The following is a 17,747-nucleotide window of genomic DNA, read 5'->3' on the forward strand; positions in this document are numbered from 1 at the left end:
CTTGTGATTATCATGGCCCTCTCTTCAGCTGTTGTTTTCTTTAGACAGGATTAAGAGTAAGTTAAATTTTCATTGTATTGCTAGGCACTGATGGTTCAGGCCTGAAATCCTAGCTACTCAAGATGCTGAGCTCTGAGAGTCAGGGATGGAAGCCCGCCTGGGCAGGAAAGTCCATGCGACTTTTATCTCCAGTCAACTAGCAAAATCCAGAAAGTGGATCTATGGCTCAGGTGGTACAATGCTGGGCTTAAGCAAAAAAGCTCAAGGATATCGCCCAGCCCCAAGTTCAAGCTTCAGATTTGGTGTACATACATGGGCACACATGCACACACGCACGCACGCATGCATGCACACGCCAGTTTGATTGACAGCATATTTTAGTATAAATGATAGATGGTGCTAATTCCCATAATATAAGTCAAGTGATTTTGGACAGCAGATATTTTTTCTTCTTCTAGTTCGAGAGACTTAAAAGTCTGAAATTAGATGTGAACAGGCCCATGCTGCCTCTCCATAGGGGGGAAATCCTTCTCCCCTGTTTTAATTGTTGGAAGGCTTTGCTTTCTTTGCCGTGTGGCAGCATAAATCCAATCTCTGATTCTGTCTTATATTTGTATACCCCCTGTGTCTCTGCATATCCAGATTTTCCTGTTATAAAAAACCAGTCTTACTGTATTAGGATGTACCCTAATCTGGTTGGTTTCATCTTAATGTGATTTGTTTACCAAAGACTTTTTCCAAGTAAGGTCCTCCTATTCATACATCTATTCATACATCTAGGAACCAGACTTAAATCTGTCACTTAGGGGGACAGAATTCAACCCATGACAGATGGCATATTTCTCTGTGGAATGCAGAGTACATGGTTCAAGATCAGTAGTCCAAGTAGTACCTGCATTCAAAGTTATAGCTTACTTACTGTGTAATTTTAGATAAGTTGTTTTCTCACTGCCTCAATGTCCTGAACTGTAAATTTGGGATAAAGGTACTGATCTTATACATTTAATTTGAGGATAATGTGAGCTAATATATATGAAGCACTTAGAAAAGTACCTGGAATATACTATGCGCTAAACAAACGAGGCCTTTGTCATTATTATTAGTTCCTACTTATATACAAGTTAAATGTGTCCATGGAGTGTCCATGCAGAAATCATTATTTAGGATAACCTAATGAAATAAATCATAGATAAACTAAGGTTAGTAGCAATGATTAATGGGTTTTGGAGGAAAATCTTGAAATCCCCCCAACAAAAGGGAAGGAAATTTTAAATGAGATTTGTATCTCATCCAAAGCACTTAGCCTGCTCACTCTTTTAGATTAGCTACCTGGCTCCTGTGTGTGCTTGAAGTTGCCTGAAAACAGCTCTTTAGGATAAAACTTCAAACCTAGATAAGTCAAGACCAAAGAAACAAAAGGCACATAGTATCCTTAATATGTGGCTATTAGATCCAAACAGTACAAGAGCGAGGACTCAATATTTGTGTACCCAATGCTATGGACATGGTGTTGGAAATATAAACACAACTATGACTCTAGATAAATATCTATGACTCTAGATATGTTTTATTACATAGATTAATATGTATCTATGACATATAAACCCTCAGCCTAATTTTAATTAGGTTCTAAATTCTAAGTGCTAGTGATTATATATAGATATTCCCTTCTTGAATGCTTGTTTGTTAAATATGTCATTTAAAAATATGATGTAAAAATCAATGTTAATATAATGCTTTAATAAAAAAAAACTTCAAATCTAGAAGCATAGACATTGACTATGGGATTGGTGAACACAAGGTTATATAAATAACAACGAGAAAGTGATCCAGGCAGGAATCAGACTAGGGAACACAGACATGGAAACATTCCTACCCATCTCCTTGCAAGCTCATCATCACCTCTTCTCCCTTCCCATAAGTCTTCAGGACCCTTATTGCTGTGTCAGAGTGTGAGACTGAGTGATTTTCAAATTCAAATCCTATTTTTATTTTGAAGTGTATTATTTCACTTTTTCATATAGACTTTATGTATGGCAACCATGTATATTGACTTTTATTAAAAACAGAAATTTCAGAGAAATACCAAGAAATGGGCTGAAGGTTAAATATAATCAAAGTACTACACATACATGTGTAAAAAATCATAAAACCCATTGATTTATACAATTAATATGCTAAATACTAAATTGTAATAAAATGAAATGAAATGAATACAAAAAATGTAAGTACCAGGAAGAATATTGCCCTATGGATGTGACTATTGGGGTTGTATGCAACAGACTATATATTTTATTCACAAAGGACTGCTGTCTAGTAACATCGAATTATGGAGTAAAGAATACCTTACCCAAGTGATGGAAAGGACATATATATGTATATTATTTCTGAAATTGCGATTTTATTTGAATCAAATAAGTTAGGTCACTTAATTTTGGTCAGAGAAACTATTTTTGTAGTCCAAGAATTAATAGTTGAAACATTTAGGTTTGATGATGTTTAATAAGTGAAAGAAAGCTAGTTCAAAACAGCTTATGAAAATAATGGGAACTTAATTGTTTATATAACCATGGTTTCCAGAGGTGCATCTGGCTTCAGGCATGGTTTTGGCCAGGAACTCTAATGATCTCATCTGGAATCTCTTTTAGCTTTATGAGCTTCTTTGTCATTCTTCAAACAAGAATGTGGTTAGAAAGATGGCCACAGTGACTTGAGATTATCGTTCTAGTTTAGCAATCCCTGCCCCAAAAGAACTTGTCAGGCTGACTGTCAAGCTGTCTTTCTATAGAAGATGATCTCTGCTGACTCTAAGTGTAGCTTCTTAAACCATCTGTATGGCCTGGGAATGCTCAACACTAATGGGCTAGTCTAGACTGTTTCCCAGGGCTGTGGTAAGATAGAAAATGGCCAATGACTACAAGCCCCATCTGGATCTTGTGGAGCTGAGAGGCTCCAAGGCCTTCAGAAGACAGGCCGTGTGCTTTGCATATCAAAACTGCCATGACTTCACATCATTAAAAGTGGTATGTGTGATGGTATACATGACTCAGGTCTATAATCTTTGTTACTTGAAAGGCTGAGACTTAGAGGATAATATTGTCCAAAGCCAGTCCAGAGAGAAAAGTGTGATACACTTCCATCTCCAATTTAAGCAGCAAAATTCTGGACTGGAAATTTGGCTCAAGCAGTAGGATGCTTGCTATGAGCAAAGCAAATGAGGATCTTGAGGCCTTGAGGTTAAGGTCTGGTACCACACATTTTTTAAAGGTATGTAAAATAATTCAGACTTTTGGTTTCAAGGGAAGAAATTAAGTGATTTATGCCTTCTTCTATTATAGAAATCCTATATAAAGCAAAGATAATATAAACAAAAATTCAGCTGTTTATTTGACAAGACATAGGTGATATTACTATTGTTCATCCCTAATATTTTAACACAGAAAATATATGACACCATAAGAGAAAAACCTCAACACTGCAGAGACCTCTGACAGTGATTTTAGGAGACTGGGTGGGGAAGGCTGTAAGGCGGTTGCTAAATTCACAATATCTGTTGGAGGACCCAATGGACTCCTATCCAGATAACTGTCTTCTTCAAGCCACGGGGATTGAGATTCCTTCTTTGGACAAGTCTGGACTACAGAGACTACACAAGGACACACAGAGCTGTGGAGTTAAGTGAATGTCTTCTGATAGAGCTCCAGGAAATGTAGGTGTCATACACATAATATTGTGAGTAAGACCAAATAAAAGACTTCTTAACATCCGTTCTCAGTGGAAATATCACAACATGGTATCAGGATTTGCAAAGTATTTGCCATAAGTTCTTTATTCTAACAATAGATATTTGAATGGACAATGTTTGAGTTCACTTCTCTTAAAATAGTTGGCCTTTTGGCTTTGGGTCTAGGGGTGTTGTTCAGTGTAGAGCCCTTGCCTATATATGCTCAGAGCTTTGGATGAGATCACAGGACTGCAAAATAAGTAAATAGATGAAATGAAGTTTAAAATGTTTTTCTTATGTTTATGCATATATAAACCTGGATAACAAAATATCAGTGTATCAGTGAGGACAGAATTCTCCTGTTATTTTCTTCTAAACATTAAAAGTATCAGAAATTAAAGTTTAATGGACATGTTTTTCAGATTTTAATTACCTAAAAAGTACTCTTTTAGGATTTAGTGAATATTATTCTTGACTGTGTAGCTAATAAAATAGGCTATTATGGTATTTTTAGATTAGAAATCTTCTCCAACTTGCAGTTGGGCTTTTTTTTAAACATTCTAAAATTTAGTCTGTAAATATTATAAAATTATTTTGAGTTGGGATGGAGTTTCTTCCTTTCTTTTTGGATTTGTTTCTAAAGCTTAATAAAATAGAAGGCTAATATCTTTCCCCACTTAAAAATGATATATTATTCCTTAGTATATCTTAATGAGGCCAAAGTAATACAGAAAAATTAAAAAAGAAACAGGGCCAGGATTTTTCCTGCCAATATAACTTCTTAAAGTTGTGCTGACTTTGCTTCTGCTGGAAAACCAGACCCACTGGTCTATTGTGATTCTCCAGGCAGTGACATTTTATAGAGGATTTTAGTAGTTTTCTTTTGGCTCAGTGAGGTCAAGAATTTTAAATTAGAATTATGGAGCTGGAAGTCATCCCTCCTTTTCATTTTATAAATGAAGGAACTAAAGTCCTGAGAAGTCTTGATTTGTCCTGGGTCATGCAGCTCATAGTCTAGGTCATGTGAGAGTCAAGGCCTCTTGGCCATCGGTTTAATAATCTTAATGACAGGGTTTTTCAAGTTTATTTCCAACACATCACTGTGTGTGCAGTGTTCATAATTTATTGCATTAGGCCCAGGTAGCAAATTACAAGTTTGTGTTTTTAATCTTCTAAAGCTGAGCAAACTTCTTGGATTAGTAATATGGACAATGATAACAAGCATGAATGGCAGGAAGCATTTTGAAGAACCATTGGCTAGGGAGGAAGGTGTCTCTTGATTAGGCGCTGATTCAGGTCTCTAGGGGGAACTATTGTTTATTGTTCTTTAAAACCTGATTTCTTCCTCTGGAAGAAGAATCTTCCTTGCTGAGACACTGAGGAATCTGCCCCTTATGGAGGTGGTAGCCTTTGTTTCCTACTTTCTGTCCATGTACTTGAAAGGCCTTGAACATTGTTTTAAGGGTCAAAGTCAAAGCCATCTAGGCAGCCCTGGTGGGGCTTGTAGAAATACTCTTCCCATAAAACTTAGCTGCCTTTTAGCCAGGCATGGTGGCTCTCGCTTGTAATCCTAGCTAACTCATCAGGCTGAGATCTGAGGATCAAGGTTCAAAGCCAGCCCAGGCAATATGAAGCCAAGCCAAGAGACTCTTATTTCCAGTTAATCACTAGAAAAATGGAAATGGGGTTTGGCTCAAGGGTAGGATGGTAGCCTTGAGCTGAAGAGCTCAGAGACAGCCCCCAGGCCAGAATGTAAGCCTCATAGCCCTCCCTCCCCCCCCCCAAAAAAAAACATAGCTGGCTTCTTTTTCTTTGTATTTCATATTCTTTCATTTGTTTGTATTATATATTCTTTCAGTACAGAAACTAAAAATACCTTTATGGTCTCTAGGGTACAAATGTTCAAAGAAAAAGGCACCTGAGCTACTCTAATTAAAGTGAAATTAGTTTGGGCTATCACCCTACCTCTAGAGCCACAGTGCTATTTCTGGTTTTCCAGTGGTTAATTGCAGATAAAAGTCTCATGGTACTTTAGTACCTGGTCTGGCTTTGACTTGAGATCCTTAGATCTCAGCTTTCTGAGTAGCTAGCATTACAGTCTTGAGCCACTGAGCCTGGCTTGCCCATGAGACTCTTATCTCCAATAAAAAAATAAAGAAAACCTAGAAAAAGCCAGAAGTGGCACTATGGCTCAAGTGGAAGAGTGCTAGACTTGAGCACAGAGTCTCAGGAATACTGCCCAGGCTCTGAGTTCAAGCCTAGGAATGGCAAGAAAAAAAAATAAAAATGATGGTTTTCTGGTTTTCTTGGTATCAAGAAGCTGGTTCTGTGCCTTCATATCATTACTAAATATAAAACCATGCAGCCTGTATGTTACAGATATAAACTGGCCAATGAAAAGAATTAAGAATTCAGGAAAAGCTTCATATATATGTGGAAACTTGATTTGTGATGGTCTTGAAGATCAGTGGGGAAAGAGTGCACAGAGTTTTTATTATGTGGTTCTGGGCTAATGCATTGACTCGTGAAAGATCATAAAATAGGCTACTTTCATATAATGGGGAAATATTTAAATGTTAAAAATTAATTATTATTAAGTTTGATTACAAAACTGAGAACTGTAAATTCAAAATCAGAGCTAATGGGAAGACATTTTATAAGAGACAAACACCAAAAGAAATGAGAGCAAAATTGAAAGTCATTCCAGAGAAAAGCAATGATACAGAAGCAACCGGGAGTGATAGAGATTAGATGAGAGAGAGGTGAGAGAACCAATATGCATTTCAGAGTTGTGAAATATCAGCTAGCAGCATGGTCTAGCATCATCTGCATCATTTGTCAAACTTTGCTCAACATTCTGAATTATTTACCAAAAATTATGAAGTGATCTGTGATTTAATTATTTTAATGATCATTTGGCTGACAACTCTATCTCTTGTAGAAAAGGAAAAACTGGAAATATTTGAATGGCAACAGGATTGCTTTCTCAGTTTGGGGAAGTTTATCAAAAAGGCTTGGCATGCCTTTTACATAAAAGCATCTTATCTGACTATACCAAGAAATAGTTATAATAATATTAAATTAACATGCATTTTCACATAAAATTTTAAAGAATTTTTGAGTATATATCTTGAATATATTTTTAATCAAAGCCTGGCAACTGTTAAATGCAGATCACTGTTTAAGGAAAAGGTTGCCATTTAATTTGACATAGCTAGTCTATTTTTTTACATTTCTCTTTCAAATCAGTCATCTTCCTTTCAGAAAAAGTCCAACTTGATTTTTAAAATTCAGATAAATACGTTAATGTATGCTGCCATGACAACCATCACATGGCTGAATTCTAATCCTTAATATAGATAAATAGATTAGGTACAGAGCCTTACCTTGTGTTGCCTGGATACAATAATGTACCACAGCCTTCATTTCTTTTCTTCATGCTCAACTAGTTTCTTAGAGAGATGCTTCTTTAATAATATTACAGCTATGAAGAAGTTAAGTTCTGAAGTAAATGCCCTTACTTGCTGCTTCATTTTAGTATGCTTCTGCTTTACAATATAATAGGGACCTAGATATTCTATTTCTTAATAAAAATATATATAAGACAGTAAAAAAAAATAAGGTCCAGTCTCAGTTCATTAATTAAAAAGGGATTCACAGGTAATATTACTTTAGTTTGTTCCTATTTTGGCATCTTGGAGGATTTTATATCCCGAGAGGTATATGTCTCTTATGTAAAGTGGCAAAAAGAATTTTGAAATGGGGAAAGTGGCTGGCATGTTACCTTAGCTAGGAATACTCTAGCTATTAAGCATAATGAAAGTAGAGAACCCAGAAACTGATTATCTTAAACCTCTCTGCTTACATATCTCTTAAATTGTCTTCATGCAGACCCAAATGTAGCTCAGTGTGAAAGCTCCAATTATAGTGGATTGGTAGGAAATCTCCATCATATGTATAATTATTTGTACTTGAAAAACTAACCAGTGAAATAAAACCAGAATTTTGAGATTAAACTATAATAAATGGCATCTTGAATCTCAATATTGAAGGGCATGCTGGGTGCCATGGCTTTATGAAGTTGCTAGACCTGGAAGAGAATTTGTCAGGGGAATTAGGTAGGTATGTTGCAATATTTATAAAAAGAGAAATTTTATTAGCTTTAGATTTCATTCAATGCAAAATTGGAAAGAATAGCACATGTGACAAAAGGAAGTTCTGAAGGCTACCCGTGTCATGGGTGCTCCTAACCCATTTTACCTCCCAGGACCATTGTCAGAAGGTAAAACCATAATCAGGGTTTGGTGATTGCTATGTTGACATGAGCCAGCTTATAATTGCTGCCATTCAAATCCTTAACTCTAGTTTGGTTTTCTCTTCTGTGTCTGCCTGCTGTTACCCTGTAACATAAATCCTAACTAAATACAAAAAAAAAGATTTTAAACTAAAGAACTAGATAATTTAATTTTTTTATCTGTCCAAATTGTCTTTATAATATGCCAACAAAGAGTTTTGAACCTAAAATAATTTTTAAAAAGATTCCTTTAAAGCTTTATTGAGCTCGCATTTAGAAGACAAACTTTTTAAACCTAGCTTTGCAAGGTGAAGATTTGTAGCAACCATAAAACCTTGTCACAGGGCTGAAAGCTGTTGTTAGTGAACTTTTGCAAATGAGTTTGTGTTCCACTAATATTCCCTTAGAGAGAACAGATATATTCCTCAGGTCTTTCAGGTCTCCAAAAAGTAGAAAAAGTCACAACATTTTAGCAGTCTCATTTTGAAAGAAAAATTTTGAACAAGAACGAATGTGTTGCAGCTGTAAGTTTTCATAGCAATCTCTAAAGGTTAGTTCATGTGAAGTTGAAGAACTTCACTAAAGTTCACTGAAGAAGACTATTTTTTCTGTTTCTGCTTCCTCTCCCAGTTGTATGGAAACCACTCTTCTACTGGCTTTACTTTGCTCTTGCTATTGCTGTTGCCATCACCCTCGTGGTGGTGATGGCAGCAGATGAGAAAAACACTTTAGCTGAGTGTTCTTTGCTGCTAACATTGCAGACAGGATGCCAAATAATCCAAACCATGAATTGTGTTCTTCAGTTTGATTATCCAGTCAGAGATTGGTGCTTACATACTTTATTCATTTCCCTCCCTTAGATAGTAAAAGAATACAACAACTTCCTAGAGGAGAGTACCCCTGAAAGAAACAAACATAATTCCAGAAAAACTTAGTCACTGATTGAATTCAGCAATTAAATGAAAGTCCTCAAATGTATTCTTTTTCCTCTCTGTTAGTCCAGCTCATGAAGGTTGAATAAGTATTTGGATTAAATGAGTTACTTCTTCCTGAATATGCTGTATCTAGTGGTCTTGCTACATTTTAGATAAAATTTTACTCAGAAAATAGAGAAAGACTAATCAAAAGATTGTAAATGATCTTAGGGTTCTATCCTACCCCAGTGATTAAATGAAAACATTTAGAACAATGAGAAAATGAGAACTGCATTAGAATAAATATTGCAAAAGACCTTCAAGAAGAGGGAAAGTTCAATCAAGAAAATTGTGGAAGAAAGTTAAAAGGCAAAGCACAAGAAGAAAAGTCTTCAAATGAGGAGAGATGGAAGTCAAGAGGCAAAGGCCAAAGATAGAGGAGACTCAGCTGTTATACTGCCATACCTGTAATTCCAGCACTCTGAAGGCTAGGGCTGGAAGTTGTATGTTCAGTCATTCTGGGCTATGAGAAAGAGAGAGAGAGACAGAGACAGAGACAGAGACAGAAACAAAGAAGGGAAGAAAGGGAAGAGAGGAGGGCAGAAAGGGATGGAATGGAGTTTGCTATAACATGAACAAATTGCAATGGAAAGAAGTTTGCTAAGAAATCTTAGCGTATTAGATGAAGGTCTGTCTTAAGCAGAAAATAAAGAAATTTATGAAATGAAACTTAAAAACTTTCTGCTTTTATTTTCCCTTTGAAACTCCTGGTCATGACTATGTGGGCCAGAAATAATATCTGGGGAGGGGAGTGAGGACCTTAGACCAGTTAGGTAACATAAGTCCCATGCCTAAAATTTCAGTGCACCTGCAGATCAAAGTGATCATATATCTAATGCCTTTTTTTTTTGGTCTCAGAATATAACCAAAGTGAGAGCAGACTATAAAAATTTTGTTCTTATCTCCAGCATATATGTTGCTATACTTTATCTGTTTCTTCATTCTGGGCCCAAATGTTGGAATCCTTCCTTGTCCCATTTACTTTACCTTATATTTTTACTTTTCCATACCAACTATGCTGTTGAAGTCAGGTGCTAATCCAGACTATTTGGGAGGTTGAGATCCAGAGGATCATAGTTCAAGGCCAGAACAGGCATGTACTTGAGATTTCCTTCTCATCCAGTATCTAGGTATATATGGTGGTGGATGGCAGACACCCCAGCTGTATGAGAAGCTGGGATTAGAGTACCAAGCCATACAGGCAAAAATAGCATTCAGGAGAATTCATCAGTTTCTCCTCTGTGAAAAGAACTGGACACAGTAATACATGGCATAATGAAATAAGAGAACTGTAGTCTAAACATAAGCCTAGCTAAAAAGCAAAACCCTGTCTCCAAGTAACCAATACAAATAAAATGTCTGGAGGTGTAGCTCAGCAATAGAATGCTTTTCTAGCAGTTGAAGCCCTGAGTTCAAAAACTATGTGTGTATAGATAAAATATTATATGTGTGTGTTATATTTGCTTATTACATGTATATTTGTATATGTATAGTATTTGTGTATATATAGTATATAATATGTAATTTAAATTGTTTACAAGTTTCATGTATTTAATATTTTCAGAGATAGAGCAATCTTAAAAAGTGAGCATTTTTTAAATTTTAGCTATCAGTACTATACCTTTCCTTACATTTAATAAAAAAAATAGAAAAATACTGAGCAAAATTAAAGAAGCCCTAAACAAATGGAGAAAGATGTTTTATTCATGAATTGGAAGTTCAATTCAATTACATTATTCCAAAAAATATAAATTCAACATAATTACTATTATAATCCGCTTTTTGTAAAATTTGCATACTTTTAAGTTGTGTGAAATATAAAAGACTGACAATATGGTACATCATCTTCAAAGCATGACTAGAAGACTTGACTTGGTACTATGATTTTGAAGTTGTAATAGTGAAGGCTTATGTTGTTGCCAGGTAGATTAATGAATAGATGGCTGCAACTAAGGAAAAAGACCAGCATGTACCTACACACACACACACACACACACACACACACACACACACACACGAATTTCTAACCAAAATTGAAGGCAACTCCGTTGGGAAAGAAAGTATTTTCATTAAGGGATACTAGAACAGCTAGATGTCCAGAGGGAATGGAATCACAGCTCTTCCCTGCACCAACTACAAAAATCAAAGTGGACCATATTCCTAAATGTAAAAGTTAAAAAACCATAAGGATCTGAGAAGAAAACATCTGAGAAGATCCTTATAATCTGGAAGTAGACAGACATTACTTACGTGGTATAAAGCAATTGTCAAGCATGAGAATATAGCTTTGGACTTGAAGATAGGAAGATATTTACCTTTCACTAGTGACAAGGATCAGTTTTGGAGGGCAGTGCCTCTTGACCAGCGTCCCCCACCATTCTGTCTCTCTCGACGCCACCAGTCCCCTCAGTTTAACTGGTTTCATTTTCACATGTCCACACTGATGATTATTGCTGTGTTTGCCCCCATTCCTCTCTGTGTTTGTCCACTGGAAAATAGTTCCTAGGAAATATTTGAAAAAAATTAAATCTTTTAATTTTTCTTATTTGAAAAGAGAAAGATTTAAATAGAAAAAAAACTATAAATTATACATCTTGTGTTAATCAAAAGAGCATCATGAATACAAGGACAAGCCACAGGGAAAAAAAGTTTGCAAAACATTTGTCAAAGGACTAAATGAAGAACTTATATAGCTCAGCAAGTAAGTATGAAGTAGGATTAGGGCAGCAGTGGCTTCTGAGGAACAGGGCAGGGACTGACTGGGGTTATAGGTATGTCATTTAATTTACAGTTTAACTTACAAGAAAGAACAAGCTTTTGACATTATTACAAGAGATACTACTTTATGCCCATCAGATTGGGTGGAAAAGTTAGCCATTATATAAATTAGATCAGCTGTCTAAAACAGGTTGTCATTATCTAACTAGTTGAGTTCATGGCAGCTCAGTAATACTTTGAAACTGGGAAATGTAAGTGGAAAAATGTGTAAGAATTTTCCACCAAGGTAGAAATAGCTCAGATATGAAACAATGAAATATATCACTAAAGCATATCCAAATACATCATCTTGGATGAATCTCGTGGACATTGTGTCAAATAATTAAAGACAGGAGACGTAAGAACACTCCCTTAGGAATGATTCCACATAATAAAAAAGTCCATTGAAAATCTTGCCAAAATAAAACAATAAATTGATTAGGTATACATACGGTAACACTGGAAGACAAAAATTAGAATAGTTAAGGGAAGGCATGAGAAGGACAAGAATTGGAGTGGGAAAAGCCATAAAGCAGACTTCAAAGTTTGCAGTAATGTTCTGTTCCCTAAGCTGGCTAGCAGGGAAAACAGGTGTTCATTGTGTTGTTTTTCTTATAACACAGATGGTGGAAGTAACATTTGGTGTGCATTCAAAATTCAACAATAATGTCTCCACAAAAATATATTTTGAATAATCATTCAGGATACTTTATATATCTAATAACAATAATATAAAAATAATATAATCCAATAATATATTTAAAGAGTAAGCTTTCCTTTGTGTATGATTCAGTCATTCACTCAAATGTTGGTCAAATGCCTGTTCACAGCCTGATATGGTTAAGCCTGTATTAGAAGACTTTAGTTTTGGTAACTACATCGTAAAAATGAACTAGAAAAGTTACTGAGATACCAAATTATTACAGTTTAGGTATAGAATAAATACGAGATTTTTTTCTCAGACATTGTGTCACTATTGCTTTCAGAAAGGAAAGAATTATGGATTTTCACTTATGTGAAGGGCAAATGAAATCGTCAAGGAAGACAGAAGTAATATTTTGACCTTTCAAATGAATTTCCTTTGATAGAATTCCTGTAAAATAGATGGTTCAGACAATCAGGTGGGCTAGCTTTGACCTTCTCCGAGACAGATCTAGCTGACTTCTGAATACATGCTTTTATGACTTAACTGATTATTGGCCCATCATCTAATATATACCATACACCCAGTTTGTGGAGAATGTATCCTATCATTCACTTTTTGAAATTTTACTACGATGAAAATTATCAGAATACTCTAGCTAGCACTGAGACCCCATTCTTCTGTTGGATCCTAATCATTTTCCAGGTATTTTATGGTTTTTATCTAACATTTCTTACAAAATCTGTGAATATTTTTTGTTAAATGAACTTGCCAGATACAAAGGTTGAAAACTCTAGCTATAATGTGGTCCTAAACTTGTAGCTTAAAATTAAAAGGGCTTACCCTTTGTGAGTATTCCAGCATCCCTTTGGATATCAAATAATCAATTCATAGTGCTAGATATCCCAATAGAATGACAGTCTAGTTGCTTATATGAAGTACTTAAATTTCCACAATTGCAATTCCCAAACCTTATTGCTTCATTTGTCACCATAAGTGCCAGACTTCTGCAATATTTTGTAAGAAAAGCTACTCCACTTGTATGAATTCCCATAGGAACAGACACAAATATTATGTCAATTTAATCGTTAAGTATTGAGGTCAGGAGTCTAAATCATATTTAATAGCATGATTTATATTCTATCTTGAGTTTTATAGGGCACACAACAAGATCCTATTCTTAAATATTGCTCTTTATTTTTAAAGTCTGATGATAAAATCTATACTTAAGAACTGTCAAGTGATTTATGATATTTTATTTATGTTTCAAAGGATTGGGGTGTCACCAGTAAGCCCATTAGAATCATAGGTTTAAAGTTGCTCCATTTTTAAAAGACCAGCTGCGTAAACAAGTGTACAAGCTTTGTAATTTAATTCTGTGTGATTTTTTTAATACTTCAAAGTATTTAAAGAGGAAGCAGTTTCTCTTAGGTCATGTCATAAATAGTTTTTTATGTCATTATGATCTCAAACTTTCAAATACATTCAAGATGTACTTTATAAGATATTCACATTTCTTTATTGTGTTCATTACCACCTCGATATATTTTGTCTTTTGTCTACATAAATTTCCATTTCTTCATGAGCTGAATAAAATGGATAGAAGTGGGCAAAAGGAGGGAGACTATTTTTCACATATATTTTTATTGTAATTAATAGAAGGGTTACATTATATTCACCAGATAGAAGGTGCATTACTTCACAGGCATTGATACCCATTCTCAAGTCTTGGTCCCCATTTCCCTCCCCCACTCCCGCCCCTCATCTTGTTTTCCCCCCTTCCCTATCCAATTTCAAATAACCAAATACTCATATATACAATATATCAGATAAGGAGACTGTTTTTAACCAAACTAGAATTGTATAGTTAGAGTTGGGTAGTCTAATGGCCATTTTTTACACAGTGAAGACATTTTAATGCTGTCTATTTATGTAATTTTTTTTTAATGCTAGGCATGGAACCAAGGGTCTTATGCTAGGAAGTTGCTCTTTTTCTTTTAAGATAGAGTCTCACATTTAGCCCAGAGATAAGTTTATATAGAAATGCATTATTCCCTCTACATTTTCTAGTTCATTGGAATACAGTTTTTAAAAGTATTAACCTTTTAATTAAAGTACACATTCATTTTATTTTATTTTAGTCATTTAGATTGAATTTGTTTATATCTTTGCATACTAAATACAGAAAAATCATTGCCTTTATACTGAAAATATATTTCCATAGGAAAAATTTTTAGATCATTTTACTCCCTAACTCACTTTAATAAAACTGCAAGGTTGGAGATCAAGATATTTCTTTGTTCTGATTCCAGCATATTTGCTGTTGAGGACTTTTTTCCTTACACAGTCAATGACAACTCAACTAACTCTTCATTAGCTGATGATTATCAGAGTACATCTCCTTACCCACTGCCTATGCTTGCTTTTTCTCATGGCAGTGGTTATCACCTTTAAATTTCTAACTGACTGAAAGCTTCCTTTGCTCCTCTTTTCTCTTTCCCCTCATCTCTTTTCTCTGCCCCAAAGGAAAAGCCCAGAGCAGTCAGAACCAGCAGTAAAAGTGTTTGGCTTCATCTGAGTGTCCAACAGAGGCTTCCTTCAGGATGGTCATTTAAGTAGCAATCTAAAGGATAACAAGGATCTAAGTAGAAAAGCAGGAGGAAAAGGCACTTGAAACAGAAAAAAAAAACATAGGCAAAGATTTTTAGTGAGAAGGAGCAAGACATGGATGAGGAGTTGGAATAAAGCTAGTTAGCAATACAAAGATGTAGCCATTATTAAGAGTCTTGCTCAAAGACAGACAGCAAGCAGAAAAGATAGAATCTGAATCCAAGAAATCCACCTCTGAGACCAAGCAGGTTCACAGTGCCTGGGAAGACAGATGAGAATCATATGATGTAGGAGCTTAGAGAAGAGTTATAGGGCTAAAGATTAGGAATATTAAGAGCTTGTTTTTAATTGAGGGTATAGTTTAAATAAAAATGGTGCAGATAAGATACTCTAGGGGAGAGAACATAAAGTATGACATGGGGTGTTTACCTAGAAGGACTCCAGCAGTCAGTGGCCAAGGATAGCCAGGAAAGCAGAAGGAAAAAAACAAGGCCTTCTGGTTCATGTAAACTAAGACAAGAAGCCCCTGAGGAGGAGATTAGGAACAGTTGTTTTGCTGCTAAGAGGTCAGGTAAAATGAGGACTGAACAGTGTCTGTGTATGACTTTGGCAGAGATAGTCTTAGAGGAGGTGTGGTAGGGCTCAGAAGAGCAGGGAGCCTGGACAGGAGATGAGGAAATGGCGTGAGAACACTTGGGCAGTTTTGTACAGAAGCTTATTTGAAAATACTAGATAGGCCTGTGGCTACAGCTGCAAAGAGATGTGAAACCAAATGATGTTGTTTTTCTTATTTTATTGGAAGAGATTTGGCTTTGTTTAAAAGTCAGTGTAAGAAATATGCTTAAAGGAATAGACTGAATATGTAAGCCAGAGAAGAAATAACACTTCCATGTCATAAAACAAGAGAGAAGAGAATCTTAAACCTTGCCTTGGAAAGGGCTAGGGGCACCCCTCCATCAGGTTAGCTCTGAAGTAGGGACTGGAGTTTCTTGGGCAGATGTAGGTGATATTGGGGAGTGCCTTTTCCTTGGGCAAAGGGGAAATCAGAGAGCAGTGCTGTGGGAAGAGCACTGTGATTTCATAAAGTTTGAGGATCTAAAGGGGAAATATTGGTCTTCAGGACCCCACCTCTTGTGTTTCTAAAACTGAGCTGGGCAGTGGATTTCCTTCTTGACCAAAAGTACCTTTTTCTTAATACTTGTGACCTTAGAGGAAATAAGTGTTCATAGGACACCATTAGTGATTTGGGTTGTTCTGGGTATAGGCCTTCTCCCACTCTGTTTCTGTTGAGAATGAGGTCTACATTAAAGAAGAGACAAGGAAGACTGGGAAATTTTTAGGCACGTTAAAAAAAACATTTGCAGCAACTTATTTATTCACTGATTTCCTACTTCAGCCCTCAGATCTCAATTTCCTGAGTAGCTAGGATTACAAGCAGGAGCCACCAGTGCCCACTGGTATATTGATTCTTTATTGTAATTAATAAAATGGTTATACTTATATTCACCAGATAGAAGGTGCATTACTTCACACATCTTGATACACCTTTTCATGTTTTTGTTTCCATTACCCTCCCCCCAACCCCTCTCTCATCTTGTTTTCCCCCTTCCATTTCCTATTTCAAATAAACAAATAAACATATATACAATATGGTATATTGATTTTTAACGAGGTTGTCAACACAATTCAATGAGAAATAAGAGTACTTTGGGTCAGTGGTATTGAGACAAGTGGATATTCACATACAAGAAAATAAAAGAGGAACCTTCCCCTCTACCTTATAGCAGTATATAAAGCTGAACTCAAACCATATCAATGACCTGAAGATAAAAGAGAAAATTCTTACAGGAAAACATGGACTGACATCTTTATGACTCTGGATTAGGTCATGTTTTTTTACATTGACACAAAAGCATAAGAAACAACAACAAAAACCAGGTATGTTGGTCTAAGCTAAAGTTAAAACTCTTATGCTTCAAAATACACCAGCCAGGGGACTGGAGGAGTCATAAAAGCACTATTACAGAATGGTAGAAAATTTTTACTAGTCATCTACCTGACCAGACTTATATCTTCAATATAGAAAGAATTCTTGAAAACCAAACAATGAGAAGTTTAAAAAAAACTGGACAAGGGAATTCAATACACTTTTTAAATGCAGCAATATCTAATGAATATTTAGGGAAAAAAAAACCCAACACCCTACTGCAGATGAATGGGTACAAAAAATGTGGTCTATATATAAAATGAAATTCTACATAGCAAACAGACAAGATAAAATAATGGCATTTGCTGGGAAGTAGATAAAGCTAGAGTGAATCATGTTGAGTGAGGTAAGTGAACACCAAAGGAACAAAAGGCGCATGGTATCCTTAATATGTGGATAGTAGATCCAAACAGTACAAGAGCTATGACTCAATATTTGGATACCCAAAATTATGGACATGGTCTTGGAGATATAAATGTAACTACATAGACATAAAATCTATGATGGGCTATATACTTTATAGACATAAAATTTTATTACATAGATTAATGACATACAAACCCTCAGCTTAATTTTAATTATGTTCTAAAACCTATGTGCCAGTGATTGTACATAGAAATTCCCTTCTTGAATACTTGTTTGTTAAACATGACATTTGAAATATGTAAAAATCAGTGTTAATAACATCTTTAAAAAAGATAAAACAAAAGCAGGGAAAGTTTTAATTTAACATATTAACTTATGAGTACAATGCGTCT

The 17,747-nt window shown here is 35.4% G+C and overlaps 1 protein-coding gene across 10 annotated transcripts in view; it reads left to right on the forward strand.

Moving 5' to 3' along the window:
- The window catches only part of Znf438 (zinc finger protein 438), a 126,250-nt gene that overhangs the window by 59,482 nt on the left and 49,021 nt on the right, over positions 1-17,747 (forward strand). For 2 of the 10 annotated variants that reach the window (XM_090319086.1, XM_090319087.1), the window contains exon 2: positions 3,600-3,709. The exons of the other annotated variants lie outside the window; for them this stretch is intronic. The gene's annotated coding sequence lies outside the window, so the exon portion shown is untranslated. The remainder of the gene's footprint in view (positions 1-3,599; positions 3,710-17,747) is intronic. 10 annotated transcript variants of the gene reach the window in all.

This window comes from Megascapheus bottae, chromosome 26, assembly GCF_031878675.1.
Source record: "Megascapheus bottae isolate mThoBot1 chromosome 26, mThoBot2.hap1, whole genome shotgun sequence".
In the NCBI taxonomy this organism is placed as follows: Eukaryota; Metazoa; Chordata; class Mammalia; order Rodentia; family Geomyidae; genus Megascapheus; species Megascapheus bottae.